General features: G+C 40.4%; 1 non-coding gene across 1 annotated transcript; it reads right to left on the reverse strand.

Moving 5' to 3' along the window:
- Positions 1-5,946: 5,946 nt before the first annotated feature.
- On the reverse strand, positions 5,947-6,050 carry LOC121100165. The gene has a single exon (XR_005831904.1). It is a non-coding gene; the product is annotated as a U6 spliceosomal RNA (small nuclear RNA).
- Between the last annotated feature and the right edge of the window lie 6,605 nt (positions 6,051-12,655).

Raw genomic sequence — 12,655 nt, forward strand, 5'->3', positions numbered from 1 at the left:
TCCTTCTCTTTCCATGTGTAATATATTCAATAGTATAGTCTCTTGATTTTAACTTTTCTGCATGTGTAGGGTGGTATTCTCGGTGTCTGTGTTTAGAAAATAGTAATTGAATTTCTTAGTGCCTTTCTTCAGTATGTAGTGTCTGGAGCTCTCTAGCTTCCTACTAGTGTGAGCCGGGGCCACTACGACGGCACGGATGCCTGAGCGGTTGTTTGCATTAGCAGACAGTGACAGCAACTTTACAGCTATTTTTATCGTATTTTCTGAGTCAGCACATCAACATCTACATATTCATTGCTACGTTTTAAAAATGATAGAAGCTCCTGGAAAGATGGTGGAAACAACACACGGTGTTGAACCTCAGCCCTTGGGAACATCAGCATTTTGAACAAAAAAACAAAACTGAAGTCTTTCTATTAAAACTTCACAGTGACCAACATCCAGTTATATACACCACAAAAAGTATATGCTAGGAACAATAAAGTTGTATAAAACTGAGGTGGAATGCTGAGAGAAAACTCCTCTCCAGTCTGAAGCAGGGCACACATTTCTCTGAGAGACCGTGAGAGGGTTCTGGAGGGCTCTGTTGGTGACCCAGCTGGGGCAAGCAGCGCAGAAGCCTTTTGGGGACCATTTACATTCGGCACAGTTGCCCAGTCGTGAGAAGAGCCAAATAACTGCTCCCTTTCTTTTGTCTACAGCTAGGTTCCAACTCAGGAAATGTGGGGCTCTGAACAAGTTGGGACAGAAAAGAGAGCAATATTTCAAAGGTAGAACTCTACAAACGGGACAATATGCATCTGTTTTATGTACCACTGGAATGTAATATGCCAGTCATAGGATGCATTTCAATAACAGAAATATTACATGTGTGGAACAGGTGCATTTTTAAATCTATGAAATAAGACAATAATCATCGGATGTGCAGGCCTGATGCCCTCTTTCCTTGTGGACGTAAAACCGTAGTGTTCCGGAAGACAGAATGTGTGAGGACGACTATGGCCACCTACATCTCAGTTATCTCTGTCTTCCCAAAACACTGTCCTTATGAGGACATCAAATAAAATCATCCATAAATCACACCCTTGGTGTGGATTATGCTGTAGAGAGCACCTAAACTTCATTTTCCTACCTAGTGCCTTGTAAAGAGGAAAATGGGCTAGAAAGTTTAATGATGGTGGAACACACATAAAAGAAGTCACCTCTGAAAAGCAACATACAAAGCAAAACAAGTGGAGGAACATTATCAAGAGATTTGAGGGGAAAAGAAATGTGAATCAAATATCCAGAAAAACAGTCTTTCAAGTAAGAAGTTGGTAGAAAAACAGTTTAAAGGTAGAGCTCAGTTCTGTGTTCATAAGCCTTCCTGAGGAATCTGTTAGGGGACAGCCCCATCTGATCAAGAAATAACTGCGAAATTAGAATTAAAGTAGTAAACGGAAACATTTAACACAAAAGAAAGCAGTAAAAGGAAGAACAGAGGTACAAAAATCAATACGAAACAAATAGCAAAACCCCACCAACCATATAGATAATTGCATTAGAACGTAAATGGACAAAACATTTCATTCAAAAGGCTGAGGTTGGCAGACTAAATTTTTTTTTTAAATTTAAACTATGCTGAGATATACTTCACATTCAAAGCCAGAAATAAGTAGAAAGTAAGGAGATGAAAAATATGCCATTGAACCTAAGAGAGTTGGAGTCACCGGTATCAGTATTAGAAAAATAATGGGTTTTTAAAACAAGAAATACTACTACAAATACATTTTGGAATGATAGAAGTGTCAATGCATAGTGAAAATATAACAGGTGTATATGCTCCTAAAAACAGAATCCTAAAATACATAAAGCAAAACTGGCATAATTGAAAGACTAGATAATTTAACAGTAATAGTCGGAGATTTGAAAAAGCCCACCCTACATAACCGATAGAACAACCAGCAAGAAAATTAGTATATAAAGAAGGCCTGGACAGCAGTATCAACCAACTTGAGCAAACCTACCTCCATTTGTAGAACATTCTACTCAGAAACTCCAGGACACATAGTCTTTTCAACTGCACATGAAAGCCTTCAGGATAAACCACATGCTGGGCTGTAAAACAAATCTCAATAAATTTTAAAAGGCTGAAATCATAAAGTGTATGTTCTCTGTTCACAACACAATTAAGTCAGAGAGTCTCAAAACTGGAAAAACCCCAAGTATCTAAATAACTCGTGGATCAAAGAAGAATCACAAGGGAAGCTTCTTAAATCTTCGGAACTGATTAAATACAACAAAATTTATGTGACACAAGTAGAGCAGCGGTTGGAAGGAAATTTGTAGCTTTAAATGCCTGTATCAGAAATGAGGAAGACCCTCAATGCCATCACACGTGTCCTTCTAAGATAGAGGCCAAAGGAGATGACCCTTGGACACAGAGGAAATCACCCCAGAGGACAAAGCTGTATGAAGACAGGCAAAGGCTGCAGTGAGTGGCCACAAACAGAGGAACACCAACAACCACCAGAAGCCGGAAGGGGCAAGGAACAGAGTCCCCCCCCCAGAGCCATCAGACGGAATGTTGCCTTGATGACACCTTGATGTAAAGTAGACCCTCATGGGGCGCCTGGGTGGCTTAGTCGGTAGAGGGTCTGCCTTCGGCTCAGGTCATGATCCCAGGAGAGTCTGGGATCTCAGCAGGGAGTCTGCCTCTCCTTCTGCCCCTCCCGCCTCTCGTGTCCACTCTCTCTCACTGCTTGCTCTCTCAAATTCTTTAAAAATAAAGTAGACCCTTATCTCACACTATTTACAAAAATCAACTTATAATGGACCAGAAGCCTAAGTATCAGGCTATACTATAAAACTTCTAGGAGAAAGCATGGGAGAAAATCTTTTAAATCATTGGTTAGGCAAAGATTTCTTAATGTAGAACACCAAAAGCATGGGCCAAAAAAAAAACCAAAAAACATCGATAATCTTCATTAAAATTTTTTTATTTCCAGGGGTGCCCATGTGGCTCAGTTGGTTAAGCATCGGACTCTTGATTTTGGCTCAGGCTGTGATCTCAGGGTTGTGAGATCGAACCCTGTGCTGGGCATAGAGCCTACTTAAAATTCTCTCTTCTCTCTCCCTCTCCCTCTCTACCCCCCACCCTGCTCTCTCTCTTGCTCTCTCAAAAAAAAAAAAAGTTTTAAAATGTTTTAAATTTGCTCTCAAATGGACAGAATGAAGGAAATGAAGACAAGCCACGACTGTGAGAAAATTTGCAAATCATACATAATCAAGGAGTGTATTCATGTATATAAAGAAATTATAAGAAATCAAAAATCCTGATTTTAAAATGGTGGAAAACATTTCACCAAGAGCAGTTTAGTGTCTAAAAAGCTCATGAAAACCTAATCAACATCATTAATCATTAGAAAGATGCAAAACGAAACTACCAAGATACCACTAGATACCACACCCACTAGAATGAGTATAATAAAAAAGATCATACCAGCCATTGGCAAGGTAGAGAACAAATGAAAACCTCACACTGTGCTGGTGAAAATGTAAAATGGTGCAACTACTTTGGAAAACCAGTTTGGCAGTATTTTAAGAAGTTAACATAACGTTCCCATATGAGCCAGCAGTTCTACTCCCAAGAGAAATGAGAACATGCTCACACCAACACCTGTACGTGAATGTTCATAGCCTGCTACTCGTAGTAGACCCAAACTGGAACCCATCCAAATGTCTGCCAACTGATGAACGAGCAAACAAAAGGTGCTATGTCTGTACAGTGGAATACAACTCAGCCATTAGGAAGAAATTACTGCTAATGTGTTAAAATATAGATGAATCTCAAAAACAAAAACATTCTGCTAAGTGAAAAAAAACACCAAATCACACAGCTTTTTATGCAAGATCCCATTTTCATTGTGCTGCTTCTGTTTGTTGATTATATATAATCCTGAGAAGAAGAACATGTTGCCATCATTTGGGGGATATTTTTAAATTTTCATTCTTATGCAACGTTTTCAGTCGGGGTGACTCTTGAGTGAGATTACTTTTTGAACGATGTGCATAGACTCTTTGCTGTTAGTTCCTTTTCTTTTAAAATATAAAAATGTCAGGGCACCGGGTGGCTCAGTGGGTTAAGCATCCAACGCTTGATCTCCACTCCGGTCTGATCTCAGGGTCATGAGTTCGACCCCTGCGCCGGGCTCCATGCTGGGCGTGGAGCCTACTTAAAATTACATTTAAAAATGTCAGCAAAGTAAAACATGCACATGGTTAAAAAAAACAAATTGTATTGAAGGATTTCCACCCCAGCAGTTCCCGTGCTCAGCCACGCTATCAGGAGGCAGCCCCTTAAAGCATTTCCCTTTTGTTCCTTCTGGAGAATAAAACATTTGTCTAAATAATTCTATGCCCCCATTTCCTCATTTATCAACCCGAAGTCATAATTAGAATCTCCCGTTTTGAAAATGTTTTGTACATATCCTTTCCCCATTTTTCTATTTGAATTACCCCCCCCCCCGGTTTATTTTTCTATTAGCTCCCAGTTTACGCTAGGCAATAACTCACATAGTTTCATGCAGCCGTCTTGTTTAAGATCTGCCAGCTGTATCTCTGTCACTGAGCAGAAGCCTAAATTTTGATGTAATGAGAGCCATTGATTTTTTTTTTTCCTTACAGTTTATGCTTTTGTTTGAGCCCATTTTAGCATTCTTTGCTCTCTATTGATTTCCAGTCTCTGTTTTTCACATTCAGGATTTTATCTAGAGTCTGCCCCTGGGTCCAGGGTTAGGTAGGGACCCAATCTTATTTTTCTTCTTCTGTATTCTGTATTCCCAAGTCATTCTCTGTAAACAGTCTGTTGTTTCCCCATTAATTTATTTTTATACTTTATCTTTTCTTCTTTTTTAAAGATTTTATTTATTTATTTGACTGAGATAGCCAGTGAGAGAGGGAACACAAGCAGGGGGAGTGGGAGAGGAAGAAGCAAGCTCCCAGCGGAGGAGCCTGATGTGGGGCTCGATCCCAGAATGCTGGGATCACGCCCTGAGCTGAAGGCAGACGCTTAACGATGGAGCCACCCAGGCGCCCCTATTTTTATACTTTATCTTATACCAAGTCTCACACAAACATGTGGGTCATCTCCAAGTTGTCCTTTTCCCGTGGTCTATTTGTCTGTTCTTGTGTCAATTTCAGTATGTCTTTATTAAAATATGGCCCTTGGGTGCCTGGGTGGCTCAGTTGGTTAAGCGTCTGACTTCAGCTCAGGTCATGATCTCAGGGTCCTGGGATCGAGTCCTGCGTCCCGCTCCTTGCTCAGCAGGGAGTCTGCTTCTCCCTCTGCCCACCCCCGCCCATACTCTCTCACTCTCTCTCTCAAATAAATAAATAAAATCTTTAAAAAATGAAAAATAAAATAAAAATAAAATAAAATAAGGCCATGTAGCATGTCTCAGTATCTGGCAGGACACACCCACCCTTTGTTTTCTGTAAAATTCACTTTAATATTCATAGATTTTGATCTCTTTGTATGTATTTTTAAATAATTTTGTTGAGTTCCTTTGAAAACAGTTGGAATCTTGATACTGCATTTCACTCATAGATTAAATTAGGAAGAATCAACATCTTATAATATTAAATGTGCCTATCTAAGAGCATAGGATATCTTTGTATTTCAATCTCCTTTATTAGAGTTTTTGTTTCCCCATAGAAGGATTTTGGATTCTTGGATAATTTCTAGTTATTTTATACTTTATCATCATAATTTGTATATTTTATTATATTTAGTACAGTTATTGCTGGCATAGAGAAAGACCATCAGTTTTTTTTTTCCTTCCCCCCCTTGTTTTTATTTAAATTCCAGTTAGTTAATGTACAGTGTAATACTAGTTTCAAGCGTAGAATTTAGTGGTTCAGCACTTAACATACAACACGGTACTCATCACAGGCTCCCTCCTTAATAAAAACATGGAACAGTTCACTAGCCTGAGTGTCATCCTTGCGTGGGGGCCATGCCAATCTCCATATTGTTCTAATTTTAGTTTATGTGCTGCCAAAGTGAGCACAAGACCACCGATTTTTGTAAATTGATCTGGAAAACTTGCTGAACTCCTGTACAGTTTACAGTTAAACAACATGGGCTTGAAATGCATGGGTTCTCTGATATGTAGATTTTTTCCAGTAAATACAGCACAGTACTATAAATGTATTTTTCTTATGATTTTCTTAATAACATTTCTTATGATTTTCTTAATAACATTTTCTTTTCTCTAGCTTTATTGTCAAAATGCAGTGTATAATACACATAATAGACAAAATATGTGTTAATCAACTGTGTTGAGTAAGGCTTCTGGTCAAGAGTAGGCTATTAGTAGTTAAATTTTGGGGGAGTCTGAAGCTTCATGGGGATTTTCTGCTGCATAGGCGTCAGTGTCCCTAACCCTCATGTTGTGCAAGGGTCAACTGTAGTTTGGTGGTTCTTTTGTTTTTTCTAGGTAGATGGTCATTATACTTCTTACTTCCTTTTCTTTTGTTACAGCATTGCCCAGGATCTCCAGAACAATGTTGAATGGTGGCAGTGGCGCTGGGCATCCTTACCTTGTAATGAATTATAAAGAAAACCCATCTAAAATCTCTCTGTTACATTTCTCAACTTAAGTTGCTGCCGAATTCTTGGGATATAACTCTTAGCAAATGAATGAAGTTTGGATCCCCTGGGAAACAGATATCAAGACAGAAAGAGGCACACAAGTTGATTTGGCCTATTGATGTGACGGATTACATTGGTTGATTTTTTTTTTTTAAGATTTTATTTTTTATTTATTTATTTGACAGAGATAGAGACAGGCAGCGAGAGAGGGAACACAAGCAGGGGGAGTGGGAGAGGAAGAAGCAGGCTCATAGCGGAAGAGCCTGATGTGGGGCCCGATCCCAGAACGCCGGGATCACGCCCTGAGCCGAAGGCAGACGCTTAACCGCTGTGCCACCCAGGCGCCCCTACATTGGTTGATTTTTGCATGTTGAACTAGCCTTGCATCCCTGGGACAAAGCCCACGTGATCATGGTGAATAGTTGTTTTAAGACGTCACTGGGTTCATTTTGCTACCGTTTTGTTGAGGATTTACGCATCTAGATTCATGGGAGATGTTGATGTATAACTTTATGTGTAGGTCCTTTTTGTTGTTGCTTGGTATCAAGGTAATGGTGACCTTGTAAAATGAGTTGGGAAGTGTTCCCTCCTCTTCTCTTCACTGGCAGACGTTTTGTGAAATTGGTGTTCATTCTTTATGCTGGAGAAATTCTCTGTTTGAAAACATCTGGAACCTGGAAATTTCTTTTCTCAGGAACTTTTAAGTTACAGATCCTATTTTTTAAAGGTTATAGGACTATTCATGTATCTGTTTTACCTTGTTGGGTTTTGGTAGTTTGTGGTTTTCAAGGCATTAGTCCATTTCTTCTCAGTTGTCAAATTTCTGACCCGTGTGACAAATTTATGATTTATAATAGGATTTATATATAGGATCCTTTGTGGTGTCCTTCTCTCTTTTTGACACTGGTGATTTGTCTTCTCCCTCTTCTTATCCTTGTCAGCTGAGCTAAAGGTTTGTTAATTTTATTGATTTTTTTTGACAAATATGTCTTTTGTTTTACTAATTCTCTCATTTTTATGTTTTTATTTTCAATGCTTTCTGCCCTTTTTAAGAATTTCATTCTTTCTACTTCCTTTTTTGTTGCTGTATTTTTTCCTTTCTCTTCTTTTTCCAACCTCTTGAGCTGAGAATTTAGATTATTGATTGATATATTTTCTCTTTTCTAATGTAAACATTTACTTTCTAATGTAAACACCATATTAGCTGAACCCCACAAACTTTGACATGTTGTATTTTCAATTTCATTTCAATTTTCATTCAACTTCATTCATTTTTATTTTTAAGTTTCCTTTGAGACTTCCACTCTGCCCCACAGGTAATTTAGAAGTGTGTTGTTGAATTTCCAAGAATTTGGAGATTGTTCTATTGTCTTTCACTTACTGATTCTTTAAACATTTTTATTATGTTCAATTAGCCAACGTACTGATTTCTGATTTGATTCCATTGTGATTAGAAAGCATACTGTGTATAACTAAAATTCTTTTAGGTTGGTTAAGGTTAGTTATATGACGAGGATATGGCCTTTCTTCCCAGTGAGTGTTCGGTGAGACTTGCACAGGGTGTGTACTGTGCTGTTGTTGGGTGGAGTATTTGATCATGTCAGGCAAATCCAGTGGGCCATGCTGGTTAGCAAATACTCTAAGCTGGAGCTTGAAATCCTCGGCTACAACTGTGAATTTATGTGGTTCTCTTTTCTTTTCCACCAGGTTTTGCTTCGTGTGTTTTGAAACCTTGCTGTGTGCTACCCACAGACTTAGGATTGCTGGATCTTGGTGGGTCGACTGACCCTTTAGCGTTCTGTGATGCCCTTTTTTGTTATTATAGTCACTCTGCCTTTTTTCTAGTTCATATTTGCATGACACAGCCTTCCCGTCCTTTTCTTTCCTACGTATCTATGGCGTTATTGTGAAGTCATTTTTCTTATAGACTGCGAGTGATTGAGTCATGTGTGTTACCCACTCTATCTCTACCTTTTTCACTCTTAATTTTTTCCAATTTTACTGAAGAATAATTGATCTCTGTCTTTTAATTGGTATATTTATACTACTAGTATTTAAAATAGTCATTCATATGTTAGAGCTTAAGTCTGCTGTTTTAGTGTTTTGTTTTCTGTTTGTCCCCTTTTTTCATTCCTTTGTTTTGTTTTGTTTTTAGGGTTTTTTTTTTTTTTGCTTGCTTTCTTGTCAGTTACTTGAACATAATTCAGCATTAGATTCTTCTTTATTTATAATATTTTTTACATGCCACTTTGTGTAACGTTACTGCCAGTTTCGCTGGCTGTGACCTGATACCCCTGTGATATTCCACTACCTGTGCTCTTTCCGTGTTCTACTCTCTGAGTGTAGAAGCCTTACCTCCCTTTAGATCTTTGATCCTCCCCATGTCCTTTTTTTTTTTTAAGATTTTATTTATTTGACAGAGTGAGAGAGCACAAGCAGTGGGGGAGGGGCAGAGGGAAAAGCAGACTCCCAGCTGAGCAGACAGCCCTACATGGGGCTCGATCCCAGGACCCTGAGATCATGACCTGAGCCGAAGGCAGACATTTAACCAACTGAGCCACCCAGGCACCCCGATCCTCCCCACTTCTTAAATATAATTGTCTTAAGTGTTTCCACTGCATGCATTGAGCACCACATGAAACGGTGTTACAATTTTGACTTCAAACATAAAATATAATTAAAGAAACTCAAGAGGTGAAGAGCAGTCTGTTATCTTTGCCTCTGTATCTTCTCATTCCACTGTCCTTGTCTTCCTGTCTGAAGGTCCCACCATCTTTCTGTTGTCATTTTCTGCTTTAGTCTGCTCAGGCTGCCATGATTCATCCTACAGCCTGGGGGCTTTAACAGCCCAAGTGCATCCTCACAGTTCTGGAGTCTGCAAGTCCAAGGCGAAGTGTCAGCAAGGCATCGTTTCTCCTGAGGCCTCTCTCCTTGGCTTGTAGGCTGCCCCCTCCTGTGTCCTCACATGCCTTCTGTGTGCACATACCCCTGGAATCTCTTCCTCTTTTTTTTTTTTTTTTAAGATTTTATTTATTTGACAGAGAGAGAGGCAGCGAGAGAGGAAACATAAGCAGGGAGAGTGGGAGAGGGAGAAGCAGGCTTCCGGCTGAGCAGGGAGCCCGATGTGGGGCTCGATCCCAGAACGCTGGGATCATGACCGGAACCGAAGGCAGACACTTAACGACTGAGTCACCCAGGCGTCCCTCTTCCTCTTCTTGTGAAGACCACTGGCCCTATCAGATTAGGACCCCACCCTCAGAACCTCACTTAACTTTAGCTACCTCCTTAAAGGTCTTATCTCCAAATACAGTCACACTGGGGGTTGGATTTCAACATATGAATGGGGGGCAGGGGGCACAATTCAATCCCTAACATGTTTTTTTAATGTTTGGGGTGTTTTGTTTACCAATCTTTAAAGGTAAGTCTGCCAGCACCAAATTCGTTTAATTTTCCTTCATCTGAGAAGTCTACTTCTCCTTCATTTTTGAAGGATAGTTTTGCCCAATATAGGATTCATGGTTGACAGATCTTTTCTTTTATTTTTAGAAAAATGTATCACTGACTTCTGGCCTTGACAGTTTCAGAAGCAAAATCTGGTATTATTATTATTTTTTAAAGATTTTTATTTATTCATTTGACAGAGATAGAGACAGCCAGCGAGAGAGGAAACACAAGCAGGGGGAGTGGGAGAGGAAGAAGCAGACTCCCAGCAGAGGAGCCTGATGTGGGGCTCGATCCCAGAACACCGGGATCATGCCCTGAGCCGAAGGCAGACGCTTAATGACTGAGCCACCCAGGCGTCCCAAAATCTGGTATTATTAATTCCGTCTTCCAGTACAGGTAATGCATCATCTGTCCCTGGTTTTTAAGATATTTTTTTTTGTCTTTAGTTTTTCAGAAGTTTAATAATGACGTGTCTTTGATTGAATTTCTTTGGGTTTATCCTATTTGGATTCCCCCAAGCATCTTGAATCTGTAGTTTTATGTCTCTTGCCAAATTTGGGAAGATGTCAACTATTGTTTCTTGGACTACGGTTTCAGCCACACCCTCTTTCTCTTTTTTCTGGAACTTGGATGATAAATGTTGGATATTTTGGATACTTAGTTAGACATCTGTTTCACAGATCCCTGAGACTCCATTCATTTTTTTCAGTCTGTTTTTTCTGTTTTGTTCAGACTGAATAAATTCCATTGATCTGTCTTCAGGTTCATGGATTCTATCCAAAGTCAGCTCCATTCTACTATTGAGTTCATTCAGTGAGTTTTTCTAACTTCTATTTCTTTGCAGAGATTTTTTTATTTTTTCATTTTTCTCAAGAGAATTTGTAATTGTTTATTGAGACGTTTTTTTAACTTTTATTCATTTACTTGACAGAGCACAAGCAAGGGGAATACCAGGCTGAAGGAGAGGGAGAAGCAGGCTCCCTGATGAGCAGGGAGCCCGATGTGGGGCTCCATCCCAGGACCCTAGGATCATGACCTGCACTGAAGGCAGGCACTTAACGGACTGAGCCACCAGGTGCCCCTCTTGAAACATTCTTAATTACAGTTTTAAAATCCTTGTCAAATACTTTAACATCCTTTCATTTCAGTATTGGCATCCGGTGATTTTTTTTTCTCAAGCTAGTTTTCCTGGTTGTTAGTATGATGAGTGAATTTTTATTGTATCCTGGACAAAATTTTGGTTCTAGTGTTAGGACACTCTTAATGCTATTTAAATCTTCTATTTTAGCAGGCAAGTGTCCCCGTTTACATTTACTGTCTACATTCTGACCTGCTTTTGTGGGAGAGGTTAGTTTTTGGAGCCCTTACGGTGCTACTGGCTGGGCTCATTCTTCTGGCACTTCTGGGGCTCTCGCTCAGTCCTCCTTGTTGCTGCCTTAAAGGGTGGAAGTTGCTTTCCTGGGCAATCTGTGTTGCTAGGCCACCTTCTGCCATGGCAGGTGGGAGGGGCTTAAACCACTGGGCCTGGGTCTTCTCCTGCCACCAGGTGCAGAGCACAGACCTGCTGGGCTGTCCCAAGGCTGCCTCCTTGGAGGATCAGCCCATCAGGCAGTTCCCAAGTGCGGAGTGGGGGTTGGGTCAGCCCACCAGGGCTTTGAAGGCAAATCGGGCTCCCTGCTGTGTCCTCTTGTGAACGGTTGGTTAGCAGCCCCCATTTGGGCTCTGTTGGGCTCCTCCTTTTCTGGTTCTTCTGCCAGGCCTTTCTTGTTTGTTTGTCTCTGCCCATTGACTGTTCCAGGCTTCAGGCCTCTTTGGCACCCATGTGAGGCATATGGGAGATTAAAGACCTCAGCGCATCACCACACCTGAAGACCTGCGGTCCCCAACCAGTCCCCCTTCTTCTTTTCCACTCTCAGAGTCCCTTTGCCATTTTCTGTCAGATGATTTCCAGGCTATTTAATTGTATTTGGGAGAAAAAAGGTGGATACGTGAATTTATGCTTTCTTGTTCGAAAGCTGGAAGTACCATTTAAGATTTTGCAAATAGAAAGTGGAATGAAGCACTTGGAATCCATGGCTGCAAGAGCCACTGCTTGGCCCTGGCACAGAGCAGGCGCCCTAGTAATTACTGGTTGAGTGAATGATGAGTGGAGTTTTCACAGTCCGCCTTCAGTATCCTGAAGGCTTTTGTAAGATAGAGCCCCATTGCCCTGAGTTCTTGGACAAGAATACTCAAGAATGCTTCTCGGGGTTTGTAGGCTGCACCTTTCTGAGCAAAAACCACGTTGAACTGGTAGTCTGAAGGTGGGAGAGTGGTATTCTCCAAAAGCTGTTGGCACTGCTATCTGCTCATATCTCTGTTCATCTGCCATTCTGTCCGTCCATCTCTCTGTCCTCATATAGGTATTTATCTAATCACCTTGAGCATCGTACCGCTTTTCTCTTTTTGAAAAAGCAAAAAACTTGCTTTGTTCAGTATCCAGACATACTTACCATAATAAGTCAGGGCTCAAAGACAACCCCTTAGCCAGAATCTTTCTTCAGGAAAGAGGCCAGCATTTAACATATAGAAATGACA

Source organism: Ursus maritimus, unplaced genomic scaffold, assembly GCF_017311325.1.
Source record: "Ursus maritimus isolate PB19 unplaced genomic scaffold, ASM1731132v1 scaffold_34, whole genome shotgun sequence".
NCBI classification, from domain to species: domain Eukaryota; kingdom Metazoa; phylum Chordata; class Mammalia; order Carnivora; family Ursidae; genus Ursus; species Ursus maritimus.